At 41.5% G+C, this 16,433-nt stretch overlaps 1 protein-coding gene and 1 non-coding gene across 2 annotated transcripts in view; one reads left to right on the top strand and one right to left on the bottom strand.

Moving 5' to 3' along the window:
• The window catches only part of TTC28 (tetratricopeptide repeat domain 28), a gene marked incomplete in the record, with an annotated part of 584,271 nt that overhangs the window by 173,229 nt on the left and 394,609 nt on the right, over positions 1 to 16,433 (bottom strand).
• Positions 10,752 to 10,857, top strand: LOC114007749 (U6 spliceosomal RNA). The gene has a single exon (XR_003549336.1). It is a non-coding gene; the product is annotated as a U6 spliceosomal RNA (small nuclear RNA).

Raw genomic sequence — 16,433 nt, forward strand, 5'->3', positions numbered from 1 at the left:
GACTCAAACTGTGGTTGACTACATGGGAGTCCAGCAACATAACCATTACACCATCTGCTGGTCCTGAGGCAGTTTACTTCAAATAGTCAAAGCTTATACAATCATTGGAGTGTTTGGGTGGTTGGTTGCTTTGTGCTTTAGTTCATGAATTCAAGAAAATTCTCTAGGCTCACATAAATGTAATCAACTAATCTTAGATGAGGAAAAAAGATAGGTCAGTGAAAAAAGGGTATTTTTTTCAACACATGGTGCTTGACCAAATGGACACCATATGAAAAAAAAAATTAAACTAAACATACTCTACCTTTCACAAATATTGGGTCATAGACTTAAATGTAAAATGCAAACTATAGAACTGCTAGAAGATAACGTAAAGAAAATCAAGATGACCATGGGTTTGGTAATGAATTCTTATATATAGCACCACAATGATGATTCATGTGAGAAAAAATTGCTAAGTTAGATTTCATTAAAATTAAAAACATGTGTTCTGCAAAAGACAATGTTTAGAGAATGAAAAAACAAGCCATAGGCTGAGAGAAAATATTTGAAAAACAAATTGTATCCAAAATATAAAAACAACAAGAAAACAAAGAACCCAATTTAAAAATGGGCAAAATATCTGAAGAGATACTTCACTAAAGAAGATATATAGATGACAAGTAAATATATGAAAAGATGCCCGACATCATATGTCATTCGAAAATTACAAATTCGGGCTGGCCCCACGGCCTAGTGGTTATGAGAACTGGATCCCACATGGCCAACTACAGTTTAAATCCCAGCCCTAGTGGCTTTAAAACATACCAGGTGCGCATGCCTGCATACTTCAAATCCCAACAGTTTGGGAAATGGAGAAGGGACTGTAGTGTGACCATGCCCCACTAGGGGGTGCTCTCTCTCCCTCTCTCTGTCTCTCTCCAGCGGGCACACAGACCCCCTGGCAAAAATGCTGACAAGAATGTGGAACAATAGAAACTCATTCATTGCTGGTGGGAATGGAAAATGGTTCAGCCACTTTGGTAACTGCTACACAATTACTTACAAAGCTCAACATTTTCTTACCAGTGATTCAGCAATAATGTTCATCTACCCAAAGGAGATGAACACTTAAATCCACATGAAAACCTGTATACCAGTGTAATAGAAAACTTTATTCATAATTGCTAAAAACACAGAATGAACAAGATGTCTTTCAAAAGGTGAATGGATAAACCGTGGTACATCCATATAATGGAAAAGTAATTCAGCACTAAAAAGAATAATCTACCAAGTATTGAAAAACCTGGAAAAAAACTTGTATGTATATTGCTTAATTAAAGAAGTCCATATTAAAAGGTTGCATATATATGATTCTAACTCTATGACATTCTGAAAAAAGGCAAAATTCTTAAGAACAAAGATGGGAGGGGAGAGACCAGCAGTTGGTGTAATGGCTATGTCACTGGACTCCCACGTAGTCAACTGTGGTTTCAGTACAGGACCTGGTGGCTTAAACTCACTCTAGGCACATGTGCACGCATGCCCAAGATCCCGAGAGGAGAATGGAGGAGAAGGGATTGTGGCATGCCTAGGTTTTTGCCATAGGGCACGTGTGCTTGCCGAGAAAGACAGAGAGAGACAGCGAGAGGAAAACTGAGCAATGGCCACCACCAAGGGGATGGCCAGGCTGCAATCCTCACTCCTCCACTCTCCTCCTGGGATTTTGAGCACGCACGTAACACATGTGCGGTGTGATTTTCAAGCCGGCCCAGAACTCATGGTAAGCCTTGTGGGAGTCTAGCACCTTAACCACCACCCTACCTACTGGCCCCAAGTGTACAGTATTATTATTACCATTATTATTCCCATTTGTAAGATAAAAGTAGACTTAATGAGGCAAAGACGCAAAGAGATAAAGTGGTATGCCTAAGTACACAATAAATAACTGGGATTGAGATCCAGATACCTCAGACTCTAGCTGTCCTGCTCATTTGAATACACACAGTTTAGGCTCTAGTCATGGATTTACAATCCTTCCAAGGAGCAATAGGAGCCAAAGAAGATTTAAACAGGAGAGTGACATGATCTTTGAACTTTAATAGATTTCCATGAAGTAGATGGAGAAAGGAAAGATGAGTAGTAACAACAACGAAATGCTTATCTAAAGTAATAACTAATTAGAATATAAGTAGGGGTTTGGCCGTGGTGGTACCGGCACCACTGCCCAATGCTGGAGCCACATGGGAGACCCAGGCTGGAGTCCTGAATCAACGTGAACATGCCAAGCATGCCTGAAATCCTGGCTGACAGCATATGGGGTTGGGGTAAGAATCACAGCATAAGGGTTACTCCCTGCCAGGGTACTTTCCTCCTCCCCTCCCTCTCCCTTTCCTTCCCCCTCTCCAAATAAATACGAAGGGACTTCCAAAAAGTTTGTGGAAAAGTGGAACTAAAATATAAGTTTATTTTGGTGCAAAACATTTGGAATTCATGCAGAGTTTTTTCATAATACACATATTCCAGGGACTTTCTGAAAGGCCATTTTAAAGTAGATTTAAAGAAGAATGAAAAAACAACAGTATAGTCAGGTATAACCACCATTAGTGGTTAAAACATTAGCCAGGGTAGTCCTTAGGGCCATTGGAAAATATGCTGACTTTTCTCCTTCCAGGCAGGTGAGGCTGCACAGACCTTCCTGCACCGAAGCCAGGTGTGGGAACCTGCTTAGGCTAAAGGAATGCGCCCACGTCCTAAAGCTGTAAGGATGAGTGTGTACTTTGCCACATCCTCTCTTCTCTTTCTACAGCTGCTTCATTAAAATTGACCTCCAAGTGAGAGTCCTGACAATGTGGAATAGACCCCTGACTAACCTGTAATGAATATACAGTGGGCTTAAGAAGTAAGCCTTTGTCGTTTTAAGCCACTGAGATTTTGGAATTGTTATTATAGCATAATTTGGCCAATCCTGACCAATACATACTGAGTATCAATCAATATTCTCATGCTCCAGTCTTCACAGTTATAGTCTACATTATCCAGTGGTTCAATTATGTGCCGATTACTACAGGTTTCTGAACGATGAGATCTGGGGCATTCTTATAGAATTTATAACTAAATTTGGGGAGAACTGGGTGCTAACATGAGGGGCTTAGTTTGTCTTTAAACATGCAGCACCTGGCAGTGATTTACCCACATCACAGACCTATTTAGGGAGAATCAATAGCTACCCACATGGGAACCTGTAGAAATAGAAGGTGGAGTGTGTTCTGTGGGGTCTAATCTGAAATGGCATGCACTCCCTATTTAATGAGGGCTGAAAAAGCTACTCTATTTATTTTATTTTATTTTATTTTATTTTATTTTATTTTATTTTATTTTTAGGTAGAAAAGAAGATTTAATAGGAAAGAACGGAAAGGAAAGAAAGGAAGTACACCCAAAAAGGTTCTGGGGCCGGGGGGAGGGGGGGCCAGATCGCCAGGTGGCAACCGCGGAAAACTCTACTCTTAATCAGCAACTGAACTGGTACAGTAATTCTGTATAAAGGTTAAATGATGGTCATGAACTTCTGCAGTTACTTACTCAGTGTCACAGAGAACCAGCTGCATAAGGACGGTCACAGAAATTTTGTAATCTAGATTGCCCATGCTATCGCCTAATGTCATCTTTACGTGGATGAGAGAGTATTTTCTTTCAGATCCCAGTGCTTCTACCAAACAACTGTTTACGGTTTTATCTCAAAAATGTGACTCTCATAAGCCCAGCTGCTATGGTGTAGTGCTGGAAGCCCCCAGGACCCTGAGGAGCTGGAAAGCTGAGAAAAGGGGATCGTGGCATGCTCTGTCTGGCGCGCGCGCGCACATGCACACACACACACACACACACACACACACACAAGCATACTTTCTATCATAACAAAAAACGTGAATCTTGGAAGTGGTCACATTACTCCTTTGTTTGGTCCACTAGGAAGCTTATGGCCAGAGAGAATCCCAAAATATGTGCAAATTCTGCCCTGGCTTCAACCTGTGATCCAGCCTTGATCCCCTCACTATCCTGACCTCTCTTCTTTTAGGTCTTGTTTCTCCCTAATCCTTCTTGGGTAAAAGTATACAAATCAATCAGATGCAAATAAAAGAAAACTTAAATATTAAAAATCTTAGTATACAGAAAACTACCTGTGCTCACAGTCACAGCCTATAGAGAAAGAAGCTTAAAAATCACACAAATGGGGCTGTCAGGTGGGATGGTGGTTAAGGGTACTGGACTCTCACATGGCTGACTGCGGTTTGAGTCCTGGACCTGGTGGCTCGCTTTCTCACTTTCTCTCTCTCTGTCCCTCTCTGGTCAAATAAAATAAATAAATAGATACAGTTAAATAAAATAAATCTTAAAAAAAGAAAAAGAAAAAGAAACCACCACACAAACAAGGAAATTTTTAATGATATGGTTTCTAATAGTATTGAATCATTCCATGCTGTACATGCTCAATTATTGGTATTAGGCTCATTAAAATCAGTCTAACCAGTTTGTCTCAGTGCCTAAACCTAGGGCTGAAGAAATATTCTGTAATTATCACTGAAAAAAAAATAGCAATGTGTTCATACTGAATTCCACAATAGTTGAAATAGTTGGTTTCAATCTATTACTCTGAGCTTAGAGAGCCATTAGTGATGGTTACAGCTTCTCCATGGTAACCTGTCAGCCTTTCTAATGCTGTGGGGCCAGAGGAGCTTTCATAATAATTATTTTTTATCAAAATTATATTAGGGCTGGAAGAATAATATAATGTCAGGAAGATCTATTACCTAGACCTAAGAGTTGCTATCACAGGTGATAAATTATTTATAATGCCCAGCATTAATAGAGCAATGTTTTCAAACCGAGAATTTGTAAATGTCCTTTGCAGATGCAAATTAACAGATTAATAAGGAAACAAGCTTTCTGGTATGAGAAGCTGGGATGACAGATTAGCTATTAAGAGCAATTTATAGGTCATAAGATATGAAAGTTGGCAAGAAACACTACCTCTGCTGGCTCTATAAATAGTAAAACTGCATTTAGTTTCCCAGAGGTATCCTGTAAGACATTTTAATTATACCATAAAAACTGCCAGAATTTATAATGATTTCATTTTTTAAAAAACTTGATGCTCCGTGTAAACTTGATGCAATACGACAGGCATCTGTGCTATGTGCCATAAATGCCAAGCTGCAGCCAGAGGGAGAGTGCGTGTTATGTCCTCGTGAAGCACTTCCTGCAAAGGATGGCGGTTGGAGGGAAGAAACGTTACTCCCCAGCACTCTCCAGGGTACTTTGAGGGCTTTCCTCCCTCTTCTCTCTCTTTATATCCTAATACCTTCCATTACACCCATGCTACCCACCTAGGAAGACTTTTACGAAGAATTCCATTCTGTGTAGCTCTTTGGCCTCAAAGTGATGAACCATAAAATTCCTAGAGTCCTGGTAGTTCTATTAGGAAGTTGAGTTTAATTGGGGGGTAATTTCTCTTGCTCACTTGAAATAATCAGTTAGGATTATTTTTGGAAATGTATCTCCCATTCTTAGTTTTACCTACATCTTACTTAGTTATATTTGGAGTAGTTGAAAGCAGATAACTTCATCTTGTATGAGTTTTCTCTGATACATTTCGCTCAAGTTTCTTGTGTAACCATTTGACCTGGATTAGTAAACATATTCTACCATAATGCTGTTTCAGTCCAATCAAAACTGTTCCATTCCATACTTGCCAGCCAACCTGAACTTCAGTGGGTTATAAAATATTGTTCTGGGGGCGCTGGAATGTAGTCAATCATCCTCTGAAGACAGTATTTACACAGAATCATAAAATTTGGCTTTGGCAGACCAGGATATAATGGAGAAATTCAGAGGAGGAGAGAGATGGAAAACCCACACGTCCATGAGTGTACATGTAAGAACAGAGAAGTTATTTCTAGAAGAAAGCTCAAGGAAAAGACACCTTGTTTGAAGAGGCTAGCAGAGAACATAAACAAGAAATCTTTAAACTAAATGGAAAGGAATCCTTAAGGACTTTGGAGAGATGTTAGGAAATCAAAGAATGGCCTAGCTCTGGGGGCACAGGTGTTAGGGCACCCCTGCATGATGCCTGGGTCACAGGGGAGGCCCAGGTTCAGATCCAAGTCAGTCTGGGCATACTAGGTACATATCTGTGCCTGAGGTCCTGGCCAGCCAGGAGACGGGGGAAGATTGCAGCAGGGAGCAGCCCTGTCAGGAGTACCTCTGGCAGTCAGTCTCCCTCTTTCATTCTCTCTTCCTCTCCTCTTCCCACCCAAGCTTTCTGTTTTTCATTAAAAATAACAATAAAGTGGGGAACCAGCAGTTAGCATAATGGCTATGTCGCTGGACTCCCATGTAGTTGACCGCGGTTTGCGTCCCGGACTCGGTGGCTTAAAACTCACGCCGGGCGTGTGTGCGTGCGTGCCCAAGATCCCGAGAGGAGAATGGAGGAGTAGAGATTGTGGCGTGATCATCCCCCCTGGGGGGTGATTTCTCGCCTTCTGTCTCTATGTCTCTCTCTGTCTGGCGAGCGCACACGCCCTATAGCAAAAACCTCTCCAAAAAAAAAGAAAAGTAATAAAACAACAATAATGTGGCAATGTTAATAGATGAGGGTTGTCATCTATTTTAAATACACACTGTTTTGTTCCCTAAAACTTTGGGCAGCTATTAGTAAAAATTGAATGGGAAGCTTTGATAACTTTAATCAAACCTAAGTAACTTTTCTAATGAATACTTATTCTGTCACCTAAATAATAATGCAGGTAGGTAATACAATGACTAGAATGCCTAGGTTTGAGTCCTGTCTCTGCTGGCTACGTTCCCTTAAGGGAGTGACATACTCTCTCTGTTTTTGGTTTCTTTATCTATAACATGGAGGTGGTGATAGCTCCCTCATGGAATTGTTGCAATGATACATTTTAAGGCTTTAGATTTGTGCTGGCACATGGCGGTATTCAATTACTGCTAGTTGTTATTATAGATGCTAAATACCAATAAAACTGAGTAAATTAAATAATTGCAAACTCATATACTTATATCAATCTTTTTTGTACACTTATTTAAAATTTAAATGTACCAAATTAGTGCCCTCCTTTCCCTCCCTCATTATATTAATTAAAAAAACCTAAAAATGTCATTTCCCTTGTGTGGCACTTGCCTCTGTTCTTTTGGCACAGAAATTATTTGGGCATGCAAGCACATAAATATTCCTTTTTGAAAATCTCCAGAGAAAGGGGATATTATACCAAGTTTAAAATGGAACATAACAGGTTCATTGAAGAAAAGTTAAAGTTTTAATTAAAATCCCAAATTATTTTTAAGTTAGTTTGCCATAAAAATATGCAAGCTTACATTAAATATAGGCTACACTGACAGAGAAAATTTTCTTATTATAAGGATGGTCAAATAATTGGTCATGTTCATTTAAAATTTGTTTTTCAGTGGTATGCCTGTTGTAGATGAAAATAAACACTAAGAAATGTGCTAAGATTCAAAGAAAATATCAATACAGTCTAAAGCAAAAAGAGCTAATTTGACATTTTCAACATAATAAGATACAGGATGCAGGTGATGGAAGACGTGCACAGCGTGAGATAGGTAAGGTGGGTTGTCTTACTTATCTCTGTAACTTCACAGTCTAGCATAATGCCTGAGGTAGGAATTTTTGTTTTGTTTTGTTTTAGGTTTTTGCCATGGGGCGCTCACTTACTGGAAAAAGACCAAGAGAGATAGAGAGAGGGAAAGGGAGAAATCAGGGGGTGCCCTGGTAGGATGGCCAGGCCACAATCCCTTCTCCTCCATTCTCCTCTTGAGATTTTTACCCTCATTTTGCACAAGAGGAGGCAACAAGCATTAAGTAACTGATTCAAAGTCAAATAACTAATAAAAAGCAAACTTGGCATTTAAATCCAGGCCTACCTAACTGCAAACTTGTGCATTTCCATCATGTTACACTGCCTCCTCCAGGTATCCCACATGAAGAATGAGAAAGAAGTCTGGGACACTTGCTTTGAAAGGACTCCTGTTTACTGCTGTTTACAACTAAGGGCTCAGAACAGCTTAGCAGGCAGTATTTCTAATTTGCAATATTTTTACAAAAATGGATATGTCCAACTGTATAATAAACTGGATACAGACTCAAAACTTTATTAAGATTGATGAAGAAAAAAATCCTAAACAATTCTAGTACACTGATGTTTTCTAAGCCACTTACAATTTTCTACTTCCTCCCCCAGATTTAAAAACTGCCTTTGGGGGACCAGCAGTTAGTGTAACAGCTATGTCGCTGAACTCCCATGTAGCCGACTGCAGTTCGAGTCCCAGACCCGGTGGCTTAAACTCATGCCAGGCACATGTACGTGTGTGCCCAAGATCCCGAGAAGAGAATGGAGGAGAAGGGATTGAGGCATGGCCATCTCCCCTGGGGGGTGATTTCTTGCTTTCTATCTCTCTATCTTTCTCTGTCTTTCTGGCAAGTGCATGTGCCCTATGGCAAAAAGCTCTCAAAAAAAAAAAAAAAAAAAAACTGCCTTTGGAAGTCTTCAAGTTTGCCAACCTGCCCTAAGTCTAAAAAGCAATATACGTTATTTGGTTATTATCTTCAGGATTATATATAAATGTAGAGACATGGAGTTAAAAGTTTAGAGTATATGCCTAGTCTAGGTCCAGTTAATATGTCTGGCAAAAAAGGTCCAGTTAATATGTCTGGCATGCCTGAAAAATCCCAGGAAGCTGCTCCTGACTGCTTGTAAAAACAGACATTGGAAGACAGGCTATGCTTCAGGTAGAAGTTTGTTTCACTTAATGAAATGGACAGTTTTCAGCAGTGACACAGGGCTGTGAGCTCAGGCAGGAACATGTAAAAGGCCTTACTAATGTGTGAGTGCTGGGAGCTCCACAGGAAGAAAGAATTAGATCAACTCATACAGTGGCAGGGCCCTTTCCAGAAGGTTCTATTCAAAGTATTACGGTATTAAATAAAGACTGCTGGAAATCACATAGTTTTATGGAAACCTCAGAAGCTTCTTTCTGAAAAAAATCTGGGATTAGGAATGGATTGGTTTACTCTGCTCCTAGTAAATAGTGACAGGGGAGGTGATGACTGGGTCACTGTAAGAGAGAGCAGTGGGAGGAGAAGGTGAGGTGGTGAGTGATGGCACTTCAGAGGAAGCCCATTCCAGGTGGGGGCGGGACACAGCCCTTTCCTCCTCTGGCTTCTTCCCAAGAAAGAAGCAGCACATTTTCCCCAACAAAGCCCATGCTGTATGTGACTATACCAAGAGCTTAGTTTACCCAAGTTTAGAGTTCAGGAGAGGGGAGAGAAAGAGGAAAATGAAGGTGAAAATGAGAGGTAAAATAAATAAATTCTGTTTTCCAGGTTCTAAGACTACTGTACCAGTAATGACTTGATTCTTCTGTGCCTAGAAGACTGGAATCTGAGAAATAGGTAGAAATGCTGAAGAGAGGGATGGTTATTAAGTGGGGGATCAATTAATTTCTTAGTTACACAAGAGATGCAAAATAGGGGCTGGCAGGTGGCATGGTGGTTAAGGGTGCTGGACTCCCACATGGCCAAACACAGTTCGAGTCCTGGACCTGGTGGCTTGCTTTCTCACTTTTTGTCTCTCGCTCTCTCTCATTTTGTCCCTCTCTGGTCAAATATAAACAGATAAACAAATTAATTAATTAATTTAATTAAATTAAAGAATTGTTTTTAAAAAAGAGATGCTAAATAAAGCTTAAAATAAAATGAAAAATTCTAGTACTAAGACACTAATTTATCAAACATAATTTTTCATAAATGTAAAAGTATAATCATTTGGATTTCATTAAAAAAAAAAATAGAGGCCAGTAGGTGGCATAGTGGTTAAGGCACTGGACCCCACATAGCCTGTTGCATGATTTGAGCCCTGGACCCAGCTGCTTGAAAATCATGCTGGCATGTGTGCGTGCATACCCAAAATCCTGAGAGAAGAACGGAGAAGAAGAAGTTGTAGTGTGACCATCCACCCCTAGGAAGGTGATTTCTCATCACCACCACCACCACTACCACTACCACCCCCGCACACACCACCCCCATCTTCCTCTGGCAAACACATGCACCCTACAGCAAGATAAAAAAACAAACAAATAACAAAACAGTAATAGAACCTTGATTTGCAGTTGATGAGTCATCAAAACAACAAAACTTTAATTTTTTTAACCCAATTTTTGGCGTAACGAATTAAACTTGCTGAACTGATGGCGAAAGACAGGGGACGTGATGCACAACTGCACTCCAGGCTTCCTCGGGGTTTGCCAGTCTTGCACAGCACGTGCAGATGTGTCCAGGTGGGCTACGCTTGCCCCCCGGGAGGCTTCCTCCCTCATCTTCTCGCTAACAAGATGAGCAGTGGTCCTCACACCCCTCCTGGGTACCATCAGAAGAAACCGGAGGAGGGCATTATGGTCCTCGAGAGCAATGCGATGATTAAGTCAGTTGGGGGCATGTGGATGTGCTTCAGGGGCTTGGGAACAGGAGTCTGGGAGACAGATTCATCATTGGATACTTAATAAAATCCTCCACATAACAATACCCACTGGGAGCTCTGAGTAACTCCATGATCTGCGAATACCAGCTGCATTCAAAGGCGATCAGCCTTGTCACAATGGCAAGACTTGGACTGGCATCATAGCCACTTTGCTTCTAGAAACATCAAGAAAGCGAGTGTTTTTCAAAACAAAGAATTCTGTATTTGCTTTGCAGCACATGTACTAAAATCGGAATAATACAGAGAAGATTAGCATGGCCCTTGCGCAGGGATGACACGCAAATTCGTGAAGTGTTTTATATACACACACACACACACACACACACATATATATATATATATACACACGCACACATATATATATACATATATATATATGCAAATAAGTTAGTTTATGCTTCTCTTTAGTAAAAGCAGAATTGGAGAGAGAAAAAACTTGTTTCAGAAGAAAATTATAGTGCACTTGTCACTAGATTCTAGTTCTGTCCATACTTTAAGATTTTTTTGTGAATCAATAAAATGTGAAAAAAAAGTTTAATATGGAAGGGAAGGAGGGGAAGAGAAAAATGGGTAAAAGAATGCTTAATTGACAAAAAATGAGAAGCTACTTGCTGCTGCTGATGTATATAGTAATATCCTTGTCTTGACTGACATGCATGGTATTTGTGTTGGAAACAGAATTGTATATTGTAAAGACATGTGATACAATGTAAAAATAAATAAATAAATAAAAACAAAAAATACTTCAATAAACTTATTTGCTCATTTACTCAACAAAGTTGGAGTGCATTATCTGTGCTACATTCTGGAGACATAAAAAGGGTGAGATAAGGCATTTGCTCCAGTGTCGCTCACCCATAGCTTAGGAGGGGACAGACTGGAACGGTAAAAGTGCAACAGACTTTTGAGTAAACAGGACAGAGAAACTTCCAAGTTTTTCAACTTCTGCTGAAAACCTCAGTAAAACAAGAGCAAAGCAATAAAAAAGACTATCCACCCATTAAACAAAAAGACTGAGAAAGATGACAGCAGATGAAAGCTTCCCACACCATGTGAAAGATGGAAAGCAGATGGGTAAATGGTAACTGGTTTAGTAGGACAGGGAAAGCGGAAACCAAACTGTCTGCCAGGAGGAGTGCCAACGAGGCAAGCCAAGCCCTGCTGCAGAACCAAGAAAGGAGCAGAAAGAGCAAGGAGCAGCGCTCGGGCTGCCGAAGTTCAGGGCAAGGTGCAGAACTGAAAACAGGCTGCGTACCAGCTGATCGCAGAAGCAATTAAACCCCAGATCTGCCCCTCCAATTTGGCAAAAGGTGGACACCTACTATGTGGAGATGTTCAGAGATGAAGATAGAAATGAAATGCGACATTAAAAACAGGGAGACAGAGAAAGTCTGCATTCCAAATGGCGAGATTCTCCTCGCCGGCTCCCTTCTCCCAGCACGATGAGCCCCTTTGCTCTGCTTGTTTCCAAAGTGCTGGCAGCTGCACTGGAAGTTTCTGCGGAATCTGGCCCAAAGAAAAGCCATGCACATATGAACACGAGGGGAGTCCCCAGATAAAACAAGTCACTGTCTTCGACTTGCTCCGAAATCCTGTGGAAAAGACCCGTTCCACCACACAGAGGCTGAAATCGCAGTAGTGCCTCACTCCCGATATGAGTGGTCAGCCAAAGATCGCTAGACAGCTGAGAAAACCTCCAACTTGAAAGACAGACAAAAATGAACAAACGGAAAAGAGGAACACAAGGGAGTAGACACAACAAAAAGGGGGGGGGGACCGTCAAAATCCATAATGTCTTCAGAAATATAAAATAAGACACTATAGCCATGAAGCTTTTAGGTCCTATGCAAAAAGAATATTCAGAGAACGAGAGAGAAGTGTTCGGAATTTTAAATGACAGCAGAAAATAGTACATGAAGTAGAACAAATTGAAGGAAAATATGACTTCACGGGAAATAGGATTTTAATAAAAACCAAAGAAACAGAAAAGAGAGTGGAAGAAAGATAATTAAATTAGAAGATTAACCCAAGAAGCCTAACATTGGACTAACAAAAGTTCTAGAAACAGAGGAAATGAGAGGAGGCACCAGCAGGGGGTGCCGCCATGCCATTCTGGAGCCACCAGGGAGGCTCTGAGTTCAGATCCCGGGCCGACCTGAACACAGTGGTGCATCCTGTGATGCTGGCTAGGCCGGGACAATCACAACGTGGTGAGACTCTGTGAAGGGTACCTCTCTATCTCTCACTAGTGAAAGAAACTGTTTTTAAAATGAGGAGAATGAAAGTATCAAAAAATCAAACAAATGAGACTCCAGAAAATGGAAAAAATAAATAAAAGACTCACTGTGAAATTTCAGAACATCAGGGATAACAAAGAGTTTCCAGAATATTTTTTAAAAATAATCTCATAATACACAAATAATTGGGAACCAGAGTAACATTCAATTTCTCAAGTGTAACTGAAAGCTAAAAGACAATGGACCAGCCTGGCCTGCAGTGCTGGAAGCCACATGGCTGACTACGGATTTAGATCCCCAGCCCTGTCAACCTGAAAGACACTGCTTTCCACATGTGCATACGTGCCCAAGACCCTGACAAGCTGGAAGGTGGGGGCAGAGAATCACAGCATGACAGGGCTTTGTTAAGGGTACACACGCTCTCTATCATGAAACAAATACTATCAAAATACTGGGAGACTAGCATTCCAATCTAGAACTCTATTCCTAGTTAAAGCACCAATCAAGATTCAGGGCAGAATTAAAATTTTCGAGACAGTGACAGTCTTTAAATCTTTACCTATCATGAACCTTTTCTCAGAGCACTAACAGGAGCGTACTCCAGCAACAGAGGAGTGTAAAATGAAAAAGGAAACGTAATCAGGAAAAGAGGTTAGGACAAAGGAAAGAGGTGAAGGGAATGCTCAGGATCACAGACAGGGGAGGGAAGTCTCGGAATAGTGCTGTGTGGGGACCTAGAAAACAACTCAAGATTGGAGCTAGATACAAAGACCTGGAAGAAAAAATTCTAGAGAGAGTAAAAGGTCTAGATTATCTGATCCATTCAATACTCTATAGATGGATAGAATGGGGCGCACACCTAGAAAAGTGAGCAAACCGCAGCAACCACAGAAACCGAAGCGGTAACTGACTCTCTGTGCAGTGCAGGAAGACCACGGGGCAACCTGCAGACTGAGGCCAAGCGTGCCTGAAGAGAGGGGGGTGGCTTAGAAGTCGAGGTTCTGAGGGCCTGAGCCAGAGCAGTACTACTAGGGATGGAGACGTGGGGCCCAGGAAGGGGATGGGAAGGGAGGATAACTTCCTGTACAAGCCCCGTCTGTTACCTTAACTACCAAGACTCTTGCTGATGAAGGGGCTAAAGCAAAGGATGAATACTTAAAACAAAAAAAAGGAGCTTCGTCATAATCAAGTCAATTAACTGGGGGTAGCACTTGGCTTTGCTTCTCTCATTAAGCAGGGTTAAGTAGTTTTAAAAGGATTCAACAAATGCAGTTATTATTCGAACATTGTGCTGGGCACTTTATAAGCCACAGAATTAGGAGGTGTTGTTAGCCCCCATTTTACAGATGAGGCGCAGGGAGAGGAAGTAATTTACCCCCAGTCACAGAGCTGAAAAGCATCAGATATTCAAACCCAAGCTGGCTGTGTTCACAACCTATTCCTTTAGTGGCAGTTTTGTTCTAATAACTACTTAAAATAGTAGTTATGACCTGTGAAGGGAGTATTCTGCACCAAGCACTGACCTAAACCCTTTACATGCATTAATGTAATCTTAGCAACAATCGATGAGATACTTTTATCATCCCCACTTCATAGATGTGGGTTCAGTGACTAGCCCGGGGCCATCCACCTAGTAAGACACAGCGCTAAGACTTGAGCCCTGTCCCTCCTACTCAAGATCCAAAACTATGTCACCACTAGGTCATATCACCTTTTCTGAGGGAGAGGAAAAGTGAGAAATCACACCACAGGAGGAATGGCTACCCCTTAATCCCTTCTTCTTCACTCTCCTCCTTTGGTATGTGCGCACGTGCACACACATGCACACACACACACATGTGCAGGACTCAAAATGTGGTCAGTCATTTGTTTTTGGGTTTTTGAGAGGTTTTTGCTATAGGACGTGTGCACTCCCCCGAAAGACAGAGACAGAAAGCAACAAATCACCCCCCAGGGTGAATGGCCATGCTGCAATCCCTTCTCCTCCATTCTCCTCTAGGGATCTTGGGCACGCATGCACACACCCGGCGTGAGTTTAAGCCACCAGGTCTGGGATCAAATTGCAGTCTACTACATGGACGTCCAGCGACATAGACATTACGCCAACTGCTGGTCCTGTGGTTGGTTATTTGGGAGTCAAGGATTTAACTACCATGCCACCTGCTGGCCCCCTGAAGTGGATTTGATTCCTCCAGATCTCTTTGTTTTCCTCTATCCGATGATGGCTAAGCTAACTCAGCTACCTCTGAGATGTGTCAATGTAGTAAGTGACAGTCAACAAACATACTTCATTTGGTTTACATTGTGTTCTAGTTCCTTAGGAAATCTTTCATAAAAAATCCAGGTTTCCAACATGCCGAGAAACAAAGACACCCAGATTTGACATACTGACCCTTATTCCCACATAGGAAAAGCCACCTAACTGAATAGCAGCTGTCCTGCTAGAGAATATGTATGCAAATCCAAGTTCCCATGACCCAGCCGCTTCTCATATTTACACACTTCGGGCCAGCCAGTGTCACGGTAGTAAGGTGGCTACATCCCATATAACTGACTGCACGGTTCGAGTCCTAGAGCTAATGGCTTGAAAACACAACAGACATGTGTGTGTGTGCCCAAAATCCTGAGAGGAGGGAGAAACCAAGGAGAAGGGATTGCAGCATGACCACCCCCATGTGGGATGATTTCTCATTTTCCCTCTCTCTCCGGCAAGCACACATGCCCTGTAGCAAATGGAAATAAACACACACACACACACACACACACACACACACACACACACACACAAACACTTCACTGATGCCTGGTTCCTTTGGGATCTTGCTTTTTGAGACCCCGTTCTTACTTTAGACCCTTGCCACTCTAGGCCTCTGTACCCTGTACCTCTCGAGTCCTAGAGCTAATGGCTTGAAAACACAACAGACATGTGTGTGTGTGCCCAAAATCCTGAGAGGAGGGAGAAACCAAGGAGAAGGGATTGCAGCATGACCACCCCCATGTGGGATGATTTCTCATTTTCCCTCTCTCTCCGGCAAGCACACATGCCCTGTAGCAAATGGAAATAAACACACACACACACACACACACAAACACTTCACTGATGCCTGGTTCCTTTGGGATCTTGCTTTTTGAGACCCCGTTCTTACTTTAGACCCTTGCCACTCTAGGCCTCTGTACCCTGTACCTCCCCCAGCTCCTGAGCTGGTCTCCTGGCCTCTTTCTGCTCCAAGCTGCTTCTACTCACTCCCCTGCAGCATGGCTTGATTATGCCCTCCCTTTACTTAAAAACCTTTGATGACTGCTCAGTGCATATTAATCCACCCCCTAGGCCTGACAAGAAATGATTTTCACAATGTTATCCCGACCTTCTTCTTTACTATCATCTCGCTCCTTACAACCCAGACCTCCTGGCATATTTGTTGTTCTCTAAATATCCATTTCATTTCCTGCTTCTAGGCCATGGTTCGTATTTGTGTTAAATTTTTAATCATAAGAAACAAGTTTAAATGCAGGCTTATTTGTTTCAAAGGCTCCTTTTTAAAACCTGGTTATAAGATCAAGGGAGAAATAAAAGATTGGAACAATTGGCTAAAAATTACATAGTGCTTCAAAATAAATATCAAATGGACAAGAAAAATGTTAAAC

The sequence above is a fragment of the Tupaia chinensis genome, unplaced genomic scaffold (assembly GCF_000334495.1).
Source record: "Tupaia chinensis unplaced genomic scaffold, TupChi_1.0 Scaffold000226_1, whole genome shotgun sequence".
NCBI lineage: Eukaryota > Metazoa > Chordata > Mammalia > Scandentia > Tupaiidae > Tupaia > Tupaia belangeri.